The sequence below is a fragment of the Siniperca chuatsi genome, linkage group LG11, assembly GCF_020085105.1.
Source record: "Siniperca chuatsi isolate FFG_IHB_CAS linkage group LG11, ASM2008510v1, whole genome shotgun sequence".
Lineage (NCBI taxonomy): Eukaryota > Metazoa > Chordata > Actinopteri > Centrarchiformes > Sinipercidae > Siniperca > Siniperca chuatsi.
The window spans coordinates 27,329,707-27,343,976 of record NC_058052.1 but is presented as its reverse complement, the minus strand read 5'-3'; the positions used below and the strand labels follow the sequence as shown (position 1 = coordinate 27,343,976).

At 40.1% G+C, this 14,270-nt stretch overlaps 1 long non-coding RNA gene across 2 annotated transcripts in view; it reads right to left on the bottom strand.

Moving 5' to 3' along the window:
* The window catches only part of LOC122884338, a 45,434-nt gene extending 35,130 nt beyond the window's left edge, over positions 1–10,304 (bottom strand). For both annotated transcript variants that reach the window (XR_006379866.1, XR_006379867.1), the window contains exons 1-2: positions 10,162–10,304; positions 9,855–9,958 (exon numbers count right to left, since the gene is read on the bottom strand). This is a non-coding gene — a long non-coding RNA (uncharacterized LOC122884338). The remainder of the gene's footprint in view (positions 1–9,854; positions 9,959–10,161) is intronic.
* Between the last annotated feature and the right edge of the window lie 3,966 nt (positions 10,305–14,270).

Genomic DNA, 14,270 nt, shown 5'->3' with positions numbered 1-14,270 from the left:
CAGTTTTAGATACTTAATGTTGCTTTAAACCTGAAATCTGTTACTTTTTTCCTAAAACTACAGCAAAGATAAAGCCGCATCTCCCTTCATTGTTGTTTGTATTCAGCTCACCAGCAGAGTGAAAAGCCATTGACTGAACAGGTAACATGTATGGGTGTGCCATATCATATTTTTCACGATATGCGATGATAATTTTTAATATGATCAAAAAATAATTCATACCGCGATATTACTTTTTGACATAATGACGTCATACCATTCGGCACAGTAAGCATGGCTGAAAGCAAAAGTAACATTGCTACCAGCTCCACGGTGGAGGGGTTAGTTCCAAAAAGGGGAGCGCCTTCAGTAGTGTGGAAGTGGTTTGGTCACAAAAGATAAGCTGTACAACAAACTATGGCAACTTGTAAGAAGTGCAAGATGACTAACAACAAAAAGGGGGCAATACAACAAACTTATTTCACCACCTCAAGCAGAAGCACCCGATCGAGTACGAGGAGAGACAAAAAATCCTGGAAGGAGAGCTCAGCTATTGTGAGTATTTTGTCATATCATCAAGAATGTCATTATCACAGAAATACCCTGAAATATCGTGATATTATTTTAGGCCATATCGCCCATCCCTAACTAACACACACACACACACACACACACACCTGAAAAAACCTCTGTGTTTCTGGGTCAGCGGTAAGGAATGTGCCAACGTGTGTGATGTAGCGAGGAGGAGGAGGTCAGGAGCAGTGCTCCGCGTGGACGGATGGATGATTCCCTTTGTTTGTACAAATATGCTTGGATGTTACTAGCCCACAGAAAGACAATCCGCTGATGTATGAACCAATGAGATGATCCAACTGCGACCAAACTGCTATTCCTGAGCTGACTTATCCTTACACAAGGGAAAAACTGCGTAAAACACTAAATGTACATAGACTGCGTAGAGCAATGCATGTTACCCTTAGATGCAAGCAAAGCTCTCTCACTTCCACAAAAACGAGCCAAAATAGCAATGAGAGTGACTGCAGAGCAAGAGGAGCTCAGCTGTTCCAATTCATATAGTTTAGTAAAAACATATAAAACACAATATTTTCAGTAAAAATATCTTCTATTGCTTAGTTGAATATTAAGGTTTGACCAAATGTGAATGTGATTACTTGTCCTACACATGACAACAAAATTAGACATGTGTTTCCCATGAAGCCAATATTACAAGAAAATAAATTTAGAGCAAGATAACCAATATTTAAGACAACCCTCTGAAAAGAGACCTGATTTGCAATTAGCCACTAGGAACCCCCCTCAAACAGCACCAACACCACCACCAGGGGAAATATGCTAAAGACCAATTCAGAGTATTCATATTTTTCTACTGAGCGCATCAATAACCTAAAGCATTATGCATGTGCCATAGCTCAACTACTGTTGGGGTTACTTTGGGGTCCTATTTTTTCCCAATTTTTGGATTGGAAGTAAACTTTTACTGAGCTCCTCTCCGAGCAGAGAGCTTGTGGCTGCTTCTCCTCACACTGGTTTGCTGGCAGACTGTTGATCTGTTGATGAGAACATTCTGTTAACTGCTTTTTTTGTGGCAGCAGAAAGGCTCGATGGCAGGGTATCAAGAGGTTCATGCAAACAGTTTAACCCAAATTAGACCTGGACCAGACTGAGGCCAGCAGCCTGGTTAACCCATACATCATCTTTGACCCCTCTCTTTTTCCATCCTCCTCATCAGGCCTCGACCCAACAAGTCGAGGACCGTCATGGTGGACCCCAAGCGTCTGCAACACCACGTTTTGACCCAGACTGACCCTCCAACATTGGCCCCAGATGCTGCATCATCGCACCCTAGAGCGATCGGCTGGAGTCTCCGCTCAGTTTGTCCTGTTTTTGTTCTCCAAGGGAGCTCAGCTGTGGAGCAGTCTGCTGTACACTGATGCCTTATGGTGAAGTGGAACATGGACACTGAATGTTTTTCTCAGTTAGAATAAGAAATGCTCTCACAATATGGCAAACAAGTTCATTCAGTGCTTCTCATGATAATAAGTGAAGAATTCATTTACAAGAGATGCCATTAAAATGATATACTCATCTACCAGAGTCAGACTTTTTACATGTCAATTACATGTCACACCTACTCAAAAAGATAGTCATGTGACTTTACAAACCAGTTTATCACACCAGTCTGATGTAATGTTCAACACATTTCAGGAAAGCCCACCTGCTTAATTCTCATATTGATCTAGTCAAACTCTCCTCGTCGCTAAATCTTCAGGAAACTTCTGAGTCATCTTCTCTCTAAATCTGCTTCAAAATAACTGAAAGCCCCGTTTTCATAACACTACATGGTGCTTTCTATCTTTCTTTACGAACAATTAGCATTTACTGCAAGTTCATGCTTTCCTGCTGAACTATAACTACTAAAAATCCTCACATTGGTGCGCAGTATACATTTTTATCTTGTCTCCAGTGTCACATTTATAAAGATTCCGTTGTATGATTTTTTTTATCCAATTTATTTATTTTTTTATTATTTTACTTTGTGTCTGTTTTCATATCATTTGTAATGTACAATGATTGCTGTATGCAATTGTTGATCCCTGATTACTTTCTTTATATTTTTATTTTAAGTTGGGGTTATGTGTGTCATATATGTTAGTGTCGTTAGTTTTTAGTGCTGCTGCTATTTCAGGCAATACTATCTATTATGCTGTTTTGTTACTCATTTGTCTTCTTTATTGAGTCTTTTATGTTAATGTTGCACTAATAAAAAAACAAAAAAAGGTAAAATAGTGGTTCTGGTAGCCTACTGTAAGTAAATGGTACTTATATAGCGCCTTTCTAGTCTTCAGACCACTCAAAGCGCTTTACACTACATGCCATTCACACTCAGTAATTTGAGGTTTGGTCTCTCGTCCAAGGACACTTCGACATGTGGGCCGGGGGAAGCCGGAGATCGAACCGCCAACCTTCCTGCAACGTCCCCTATCAGCGCTATACTTTACAATATTCAATAAATGCAAAAAGAAAACTACCACCACCATCATCAAAACAGCAAATGAGGGAATATCTTTTGGAAGAGTAGAGTTCCACAGAGTTGGAGAATCTATGACGAAAATAACTTCAGCTGTTCTGGTGGCTTATGGTGGAACAACACCTTACCAAGACGCTATATGTTTCCTTTAATTTGTCTATCTGCATGCTACAAAGCATTGAATCAAAATTGTGTCAAAATCTACAAAAGGAACATTTTGGATCATTTGTCATTAAGCTGTCAGAATGTCTGTGCCTGCTGGAGGGAGGAATGTAACTGCATCCAGGTTAGAATCCGTTATGCGCAGCAGCAAACTCCACAAGCAATCTGTCAAAGCACTTGAACTGAAAACATACCCAGTCAGACTCGTGGCAAAAGAGACTCGTCTTCTTATGGGAACACCTGTCTATGAGACTATCCAGAAGACTGTGTCGGATTGTGTAATGAGAGAAATGTTGCTCATGTGTATAGAAGAGGCAGTCACCATCAGTCAGACAAAATCAAGCAAAATGCCAGTGAGTGTTGAGGACTGCTGTGTAAAAGGAAAGTGACTGTTAATGGATTTCTTTTCTCACTGAGTAATATGTATTCCCATTGCAACTTAAGTACAGTAGTAAATGATTACTTTTTCTGAGAAACGTCCAACACTGTTAGGTAGACCACTAGAACAACTAAGAAAACACAATGCAACGGGTTTGAAGCCACACTGCCTCCACCAGCAACAGGAAGTTCTAGCTCGTAAAGCTGCAGCCCCTGTAATAGTTTCTATCTGCTTATCCTGTTTGTTATCAGTTGAAACAGCAGATAAAAATGCAATGCTGTTCAGCAGCTAACATGGTGAGCCTATATATTTACCCTTCACAGCAGCACATAACAGAATGTAACAGAAACGGATGAAAACTGATCTTCTCTAATGGCAGAAATCCCAGATCAGGACTGCCGCCAAAATCAAACTCCTCTTTAGGCCAAATGATATCCAGCCACCAAATTTAACATGTCATGTTCAGGCTGCCGCCGGCTGGATACTCTATACTAAAATCAAATTTGGCATGTTTGCACATGAGAAAGTGTGGGTTTACAACTACAGTTGTTGCCGTGATGTGTGTGCAAGCTGGTCGGCCAATGAGCCAAAGTTGTTGATACTTTCACACACCCTCGTTCATTCCCTCCAATGTTCCCAGCTGACGCATTTGGCTGAAGTTTGGAGAGCTGAGCACATCTCTCCTATTCTTTAAGCTTTACCCTGGCTCCCAGTTAGGGTATGGAATATGTTGTAAAGTGTTGCTGCCAGTTTATGAATCAGTTGATGGTTTAGAGCAGGCCTATTCAATTGGCGGCCCGCGGGCCACATCCGGCCCAGAAGCAGCCTCCGAGTGGCCCAGCATACATAAATCTGATATATGACAAAATAAGTAAACTACATATATAGTGTATGGAAGCAGCTAGCGAGGGAGCCATCTCGCTTCCTTCTCATCTCTGCTGAGAGCTGCACATGTGCAGTACCGATCAGGCAGGATGTTTACGGATGTAGCGACACCGCCAATCATATCTTTCACAAATCAACGTTTTCTCATGTGAGTTCCGACCAGCATCGTAGCTTTTCAAAACATCTGTCTGACAGTCACAAGTAGGGAAGTGCTCTACTGAAAATATGTCTGTCAACCCTGAAATGTAAATCAGACAATGGAAACCATTGTCGCTGCCTGGACTGGCAAGTATTTGTTTATTTCACTGCCATCTCCAATCGCCTGCTATTTTGTATTACATTCATTTGCATTTGTTTAAAGTTTGTCAAAACTTTTAAAAAAGGTTTTAAATAGGCTGCTGAAAATGTCTGGCAGCAGTCAGTTTGTTGTGCCTCCAGTCGGAACCAAACGTGGTGAAGCTGTATTTAGTTACTGCTCACAGATGGAACCAACGTTTGTCACAATCTTAAATCCTCACGTTAACAACTTTAAAATCTAAATGAAAAAACTGCTGTTTTCCTGTGTCTTTGATTCATTTAATCTACAGAGCTTTTATTTTCTATATTAAATTTGGGGCAATTTATTATTGAAACTGTATTCATTGTCTAGTAGGTTACTTATTTTTACATTGTGTCCTTATTTACCATGCAAGCGGCATGGTGAATAAGGAAGGCAGTGTCGGCCTGTTGGTCGGTCCACCACTTTGGTCCAGACTGAAATTTCTCTACCACTATTGGATGGATTACCATGAAACTTTTCTACGATAGAACACTCCTGGACGAATGAGGGACTACACCGTCTTATGAAACTTTTGGTTTGGTTTTGACACTTACTGTAGCACAAAGCACTGCTGTGTGTGGCCTCACTAAGCCGCTAGCATGCCTATAGACTTTCAGTCTTGTTAATACAATGAAGCTGTAGTTGTTTATTAGGTTGTACTAATTAGTTGTAAAGCACTTTACCTCTGTGTGAGCAAGCAGCAAAGGTCAACACTGTCTTTAGCTGAAAATCTCTCTTTTCTTCCTGTTGACCACTTGGTTGGTTGTTCACTTCTTGTTTGGAGAGCCTATGAGTTGCAAACTGTCCTCATTCTCATTCACTCACACACTCCTCCTCCATCTGGAGAAGACACCATTAACACCTGACCTGGAGTTAACACCCTCAACCCCCACTACTACCCTCCCCACCACTCCTTTACCAGTGTCACTCTGAATAAAGTCACTCTTGCAGCTGTGCAGGAAATATCCACCACTATGGATATTGATAGATGCATTACTCAGCTGTTGAGTTACTGTAATTATGAGCAGTTTCACTGTAACTGGCAAAAATCCCCCCAAACAAAGAGCATATGCTAAAAAAACAGATGGTACATTTTGTTTTCATAATTTTGAAAAATATGACTAGACACTTTTTGTCGTGCTATTGCCATCCTCAATGCTATGATTTATTGATTTATTTTGGCAAAACAATAACTGTTTGAAACACACAAATCATACAGAGGGCGGTGTAGACATGAATTATGCTGCAGGAGTGGCTGCAGAAGTTTCATGGAAGTTTTGATACTCTTGTCATTAAGAACAAGATACTTATAAAATACCACTTAAAATCTGACAACTTCATTCAACCCTTCTCAGCCGTTTCCTCACTGTCACTTTTCACCACTATAACAGCAGGTGCGAGCAGCAAGTCTGTTTCTTTTTTCTGCACCTTTGCCACAGCTCATTATTTACAGATGAAAATGCTAATTTTGTGAGCTGAGAATTAACAATTGGTGTGAAATAAGCAACAACAAAAGACAAGTTAAAAAAAAAGCCAAACATCCCTGAAAGACAATGTGGAGAAACTTAATTAAAATAAATAAAAAATTCACTTTATGAATGTTAGATTAACATGACAGCAAAAGCAGAAAACCAAAAATAGATACCCATGCATGCTGAGACAGATGTTTTTGTTGCAGGAAGCCTTGACTCACAGTAAGTATCAATGTTTTTAAAAGAGATTTATTCATTTAGTTATTTTAAATCCTCTCCTATCTTCTGCTTGGCATGTCCAACAAAATGGGCTTTAGAGAGAGTATCATCCACACAGAGACTGCATTCAGAGGAGAGAAAAAAAGAATCGCCATGGCAACAGACGCAGGGTCACAAGTTCAGGTTCATCTGTTCTTTCTTAAAGATGTCTGTTACCCATGAGCAACTGTGCTCTTTCAGTTCCAGAGACTCACAGTGGGATCTTAGCACAACAACAACAACAACAACAACAACAGTCTACAGTCGTGATCAGACAGACATGAGCACTGTGTGACAACCGAGTTCTGGAGAAAAAGGTTTAACCTGGCTCAACTTCACAGCAACTCAACAATTCAGCATCATCCAGCAAGGCACTTTGTTGGCCAACGTTTATATACACTACTAATTTGCAACAGCAAAATGTAATGTTGATCAGCACAATGAGAGATTTTAATTAACATATCTGGCAAGTAAGGGTGCTCCGATCACGGGGTCTGATTTTTTTCCCCTCTCGCTCTTGTCAGCTCAAACCAACTCATTGGTCCATGACAAGGTATTTAGAAAACTAACTTCCAAATTTCTATTAAATTCTGTCCAAAATCATCTGATCCCAAAAACAAACTTCACATTTTAGCTCTACTAGCAAGGCTCTAAGAAGACCTAAACCATCAGTATATTATCTGTTCCATCCAACACTCTTGTATTGTTGAGTTTAATTAACACTGCAGCCTCGCACTAGGCTTTTAGTTTTGTTTTTATGAGTATAAAATTTGCAGCATAATTTCAACAGTAGTAGTGTCCTAAGAACAACCACGGGCCCAGGAAAAGAAAAACGAACATATGGCAATTACTGCAGACCTACTCATGAGTAAAAGGGTACATTTCTGCTTGCGAGTCAGAAACAATAATTGTAATTTAAACCTGCATAATTTTAAAACCACTATATCACACAAAAATACAGCAACATCACTTTTACATACCAATGCATTACTCTATATCACACCATTCTGAAACTGCACAGTACATGGATCAGTTTTAGAGTTGACATTCCTCATAACATCCAGAAATAAATTGATATCCCCCATAAATCTACCTTATTAATAATATGCCCATGATTAGACTTGAAAAAGTTACAACTTAACAGCTCACTTACTAACCCTGTTCGAACTGTATGCAGTCAGAGTCTCTCACAGAGTCTCTACTAGGCAAAAAGTAACTTTTATCTAACAGCTGAAGTCATTCGGAGCTGGTCATCAGTGAAAGCAGACTGCTCCAATCGAGAAGCTCACATATTTCACAACCCTGTGATCTAAAGTAATTTTTCTGAGACCCCAGAGACAATCACGCTCTCCTCCACAAAAGTTAACTGTGCTTAAAAATGTCAGTCAGGCTCAGCGTGTCAAGAGTGTGAATATGTGTGAGAGAGAACTGGACATTAAAAAACAACAACTGTGCCTCAGCCAGACACTTCACCCATCGGGTGCCGAAGGACTTAAAATGCAGGCAGATGAACCGAAATAGTGACAGAAGGAGCAACGGATGTGACAAATGTGCCCACACTAAGGCTGTCAATCAAGTGCCATTAACTGCAACATTAATTAAGATTAATTGCAATTACTCCCGTATTTCAGCACATATTGAAGTCTCCTGATACACCGCTTTTAAAAAGGTCCAGTGTGTAGGATTTAGTGGCATCTAGCAGTGAAATTGCAGTTTGCATCCATTTGAATACCGCTCGCCTCACCCTCCCCTTCCAAGCGTGTAGGAGAAACTACAGTGGCGCGCAAAAACCGCCTTTAACGGCCTTATCTAGAGCCGGTGTCTGGTTTGTCCATTCTGGGCTACTGTAGAAACATGACCTCCATGGAAGGGGACCCGCTGCCTGTGTACTGTAGATAAAAACGGCTTATTCTAAAAAAGGTAATGAAAACATAACGATTCTTATTTTTCCAGGTGATTATACACTAACAAAAACTAAAAAAATATTATGTTCCATTTCTGCCAATAGCCTCTCCTAAATGTTACACACTGGACCTTTAACTAAAACCTCTTCAGAATCACAGGTAGGAAGTAAGGCTGCAGTGTGTCTGTAGCTGCATCCCCCTTCGGGGACCGCATCCTTCAAATCCTGCATTTCTACACTGAATGCATCAAGTCGAGCTCACAAGGCCTGTCTCTCATTTCAGAGGCTCCTTCGAAATGCATCTGAGAAACTGTTTCCTTTTGCCAGAAGGAAACAAACCAAAGGGCATCGGTGTTTGTGTTCAGGTAGTAAATATATCACGTGAAAAAGACTAGTTAATTATACAGATATATTTACTACTTGCCTGATGTTCCCAACTGTATTTATTTGTCAGCTGTTTAAGTCAAATTTCTGCCATTAAACTTTCTGAGGGCCTGACTATGAGCTAATATGTTGCCATATGTGTAAAGCGCAGGCGGAAAACAACGATCAAACATGTACATTATTACAAATGTTAATATGAACTTGGTACCTTCTAGTAAAACAATTTACATATTACTCACAATGAATACATCATTATAATGATACAAGTACATATCACCATAATGAGGGTATCTTGTGTGTGCTTTCAATAATTTTTGGGTGACAATTAGTAGAAAGTTGTTTTTTTTGGTCTTTCTATATGATCTGTTGTTTAAGGGGAAAAAAACAACAAAATTGTCATTTAAGCAACTGCTCATTATGGATGGATTGGATTTCCCACAGCACTGAACACATCACAGAACAAAAAGTCATAGCTACAGAATTGCAGAGCAACCTGCTGCAAACACTTCACCAAATGTAGTACACACACACACACACACACACACACACACACACACACACATAAACAAATGCCACAGAAGAGGAGGGAACTGTATGCTGAATTCATTGAAAGCACACTTTTGCTTAAGCCTTTCTTGCTGATGGTTTCTCAGATGTCAGGTATTTGTTCAGAGTACATAGACAGTTATTGTATGTGGAAAAAACACCACATCTGCACCTCTAGAGGCCCAATGTAGAGATTCAAATGTTTGCCAAAAATAATAAGTGATAAACTCCTTCATTCAGCATAACACTGGCACATTTATTTATGTAGCCCACTTTGGATAGTTTACAAGAGTTATGATCCACTGTGGGACAGTCCCAGAGGGTTCCACTATACTTCACCATTTGCCAAATCAGCTGGTTCAGTGTTAAGCGTTTCCTTTTGTGCCGAAAAATACTGTTTGAAAACACTTCTGAATGAGAAATCTTATTTTATCCCTCATGCTACTGATCCTCTCCCCCCGACATTTAAAGTGTGGCTAGTGAATCCTGCTGGTGACACTTTTTTTTTTTCCACTCACAGAAAAACATTCAGGACAGCGACGCTTCCTCTTCCTGATCACCTGGACTCACGTGTCTTCAGTCTCAGGTGGATTTCTGCCAGCTCTGGCTCTCAGGAGTCTCTCTGTACACGGAGGACACACGTCTCAACACACTAGCTTGATCTCAAGTTGATAATTCACTTCATGTCACATTACTTTGTAGATATGTTCATACTGCTGTCATTTGCCAGCCCCTCCCCTCTCCACGTCTGCCGAACAGGTAGTTCACTCAGCACAAACACAGATAAACTGGATTCCAACCATCTTAAACAGTTAGCAAGCGTACCGTTCCGTGTTCAGTCAGTGTGTGCTCCTTCTTTCCTTCTTTCTTTCTTTCTTGCCTCCACTTCAGAACTCTACATTTCGGCATCTAACGACCTCAACCTCGTTATGATGCAGGTGTGGACTGAACCATGTGTCTTAACCGGGAGGGGGTGCAGGAAGGGCAGAGGACTTGTGATATTTATTACGGATGTAAAATTCAGTCTCTTAACACGTGTATTCTGCTGATATTACTGTAGTTTATTTACACAATCATTAAGATCATTTCTCCTACTGTAGGAAGGAGAATGTGAGGAAAAAAGAAGAGGTTTTGGGGTGAAAAAATAGATTTGTTGATCATTTTACAACACAAAACAAAAAAAATTATACACAGTAGATTAGTGAATATATAATAAGTCATAGAAATAAAAGTTATTTTACATGGTGGAGTGCTGAGGATGAATTAAGCAGTCTCACAGCCTGAGGGAGACGCTGCTCTGTAGTCTGGTGGTACGACAGCAGATACTTCTTTTTATATCTGCAGAAGGCAGCAGGGTGAACAGGCGGTGGCTGGGTGGGTGCTGTCCTTTAGTATCCTTCGGCCTCTGGGCAGACACCTCACCGATATCACTGATCAGCATCAGAATTAGCTTTATTGGCCACGTCTGTGTACACATATGGAAGGACTCAACAAGGACTCAACTAGATAAACAGTAAGCTACTATGTAGCTATATATATATATTTTTTTAAGGACAAAGTACAAAAACCAACCACAGTAACATTTGTTAACAGTAAGACAATTAGTGCAATGGTGCAAAGTGCAAATGGTGCTAAAATAAATATGATTAATGATGCTCGTAGGTTGGTACCAGTCATCTTCTGAGCGGTTTTAACCACCAGCTGTGGAGCCCTCCGGTCCTGGGCCGTGCACATCCCATGCCAGCTTGTGATGTTTCCAGTCAGGATGCTTTCTATTGCTCCTCTGTAAAAGTTAACAAGAACTTGGCACGGGAATTTTGCTTTCTTAAGTTTCCTCAAGAAATCCAGCCATTTCTGAGCTTTCTTGACCAGCGTGGAGATGTGAGAGGACCTAGTCAGGTTCTCTGTGATGCTGATTCCCAGAAACCTAAAACTGTTCACCTGCTCCACCTCAGCCCCACTGTGTGTGTCTCCCCCTCCTTTTTCCTAAAATCATCGATCAGCTCCTTGGTTTTGCTGACGTTGAGCAGTAGGTCGTTCTCTGTGCACCACTCTGCAAGATTGTTGATTTCCTCCCGATATGAAGCCTCATCGTTGTTTGAAATCCGGCCGATGATGATGGTGTCATCCACAAACTTCACAAGCGTTGTCATCCATGTTTGGGGCTGCAATCGACTGGAGGAGGTGTGACCGCCAATCCAAACTGTCTGGGGTCTGTTTGTGAGGAAGTGCAATATCCAATTACAGAGTGTGGTTCTCAAGCTCAGAGTTTCCAATCAGTTTCATGGGGGAAATTGTGTTGAATGCTGAGCTGAAATCAACAAACAGCATTCTGCTACATGTGTTGTTCTTCTCAAGGTGAAGACTGAGTGGAGGGCAGCTGTTGGTTCTGAGCGCAAACTGGTGAGGGTCCAGGCTGGCTGGGATGTTGTTCTTTATCTGCTGTAGAACCAGTTTCTCAAAAACCTTCAGCACTAGGGAACAGATAAACGTTTGTTTTTTTGAAACAATGGAAAGGTTTCTTTATGGTAGAAACATTTTGTAAGAGTCCAAGGTGCCATCGAGCAACATCCTACAGGCTTGATGAACTGAGAAAGAATGGTTTGAAGAAAGAATGAAATTTTTGAAGCTACTAATCATTCATTGTCTCAAAAATAGACCATCACAACTGAACCCAGCAGTCTGAAAGTATTCAGTTTATCACACAAGACTAACAAATCCCAACAACTCAGAAGCTGGAACCAGGGAATGTTTGGCACTGCTTGTAAAATGACCTAAACAATTAATCGACTTTCAAAATAGTTGCCAGTTGTTATTCTGTTGATTGAATAATCAATTATTGCATCAGCTCTAATTATTACAGTATAAAAAGATACGTGGGCAGTATTAAACATAGCTAGGTTGCATCATTTTAAAATATTCCAGACACATGCATGAAGTGTAAACTGTATAAAGGCTCTTTGTCCCTGCATGTCGAAAGGGAAATGGAAATTGGACTCCTGACCTCAGTATTTTTAAATGCCTGGCTATGGCACTGAATTTTTTCTATTTTAGTTATTGTCTGGACTTGTGCCATAATAATTTTGTTCTTCTTGAAAATGAGCCTTCCCCAGTGCTATCTTTTCCTGTCAGCTGAGCAGTACATATCACAGCTTCCTCTGCCTCAGCCCTGATAACTGCATATACAGGCAAGAGGGGCTGGTGTTCAGTGTGCAGCACTTCGGCTCAACTGACATGTGTGTAGTACCACTAGCGATAACTGATTATTTCTCGAAACACTGATTGTTGACACGACTTCAGTCTCTCAGTGTCGATGTGTCTTAAACCTCTCGTTAGAATCATTCAGCATTAAAAGAGCATCAAGTAATCTGACCTCTGTCAGCCTCCCGAAAGCCAGAAGCGTCAGCAGCTGGTGCAGAAATCACAGCAGATTGATAAACAACTCTGTCGGATACACTGAGCTCATTTCATGTTGTTGGGCAGTAAATCTGTACTTTCTCGACACTTTAACTATATGCTGTGACATTTTGCTCACATTTAATTTAAATCATTCAGTTTAAAACTTCAAAGAAGATGAAACAGACCCATCCCCATTGCAAACTGTCCAGTCAATCACCGACAAGCTATATGGCCAAAAGTATGTGGACACATATAGTACTTGTGTGTATTATTAGTCTGGGATTTTCTTGATTTGAGCTAAGTCCCTTAGTTCCAATAAAGAGAATTCTTAATGCTACAGCATACAATGATATTTTAGACTCTAAAAGTGTAGTTTTCAACTTTGCGTCAACATTTTGTGTTTTGTCCCTTTCCTGTTTCAACATGACAGTGTCCCCATGCACAAATCCAGCTCCGTAAAGAAATGGTTGTCCCCGTTTGGTGACAAAGAACTTGAGTGGCCTGCACAGAGCATGACATTTTTAATTTTCAGAAAACAAAACGTTATAATTAACAGTGTCAATCAAATCAATGAACAACCAGATAAAGTCAAACCATAATCAGGAAAGTATTAGAGGGAATGGAGAGGACGCTGAAGGAGAGATTGAGAAAGCGTAGCCTGTGACATGATGGAACCAGCCACAAAGAAGATGAAGATGGAAGGATGATGGATGTCATAAAGAAGCATGTAAATTGAAAACAGAGTGATCAGTTGTTGCTGCTGCTGTTAGAAGTTGATTGAAACATTTGAAACATTCTCATTTGAAGGCATGAATTACAGAATCACAAAGACGAGATCTGAATGATAAAATTAATTGTTTTTATTAAATCAATGTTGTGTTTTTGTTCTCTTGTTTTTGTGCTTCTCTGGTGCTCATATATGGATCATTTTATGTATACTTTAAATTGGCTCTCATAAAGCCCATTGGATATTTAATATACTCTCAGATCTTTTTATTAAATCACTTGACAATTGTATCAAGAAAGACAAAGAAACATGAAGGTTGAGAGAAGAGGTTTTGGAGTTTGTGTCAGATATCACAGAGTCATGTTTGACCCAGCTTTATGGCTAAATATTGGCTATAATATAATATTGGTTATTGAGGTCCAACATGAGAAAAGAGCAAATGCTGTAAATTCTTCAAATAAACCGTCGCTACAAACAAACAAAGGACTGTGCTCAACAAAGGTTCAAACACTGAGGGGGGTGAAATTACCGGTACTATAATGGCTTCTCTTCTCTTTCTGTTTCCATGAGATTTTCTGAATTGTGCTAAATGTAAAACTGTGAATTCACAGATGTAATGTAATTCCATCCAATTATCGAGGCGCTAATTAACGTGTCAGCATGGACAGATCGTTGCCTGCTCTATTTAGGTAAGTTAATATGCACCAGGAAAACATTATTTATCACAGTGTTGTCTTTTCACTGGGGCGCATTTGATGTAAGTTCATTTGTATGTTGCACACATATTCATTTAACAATTAAAAATATA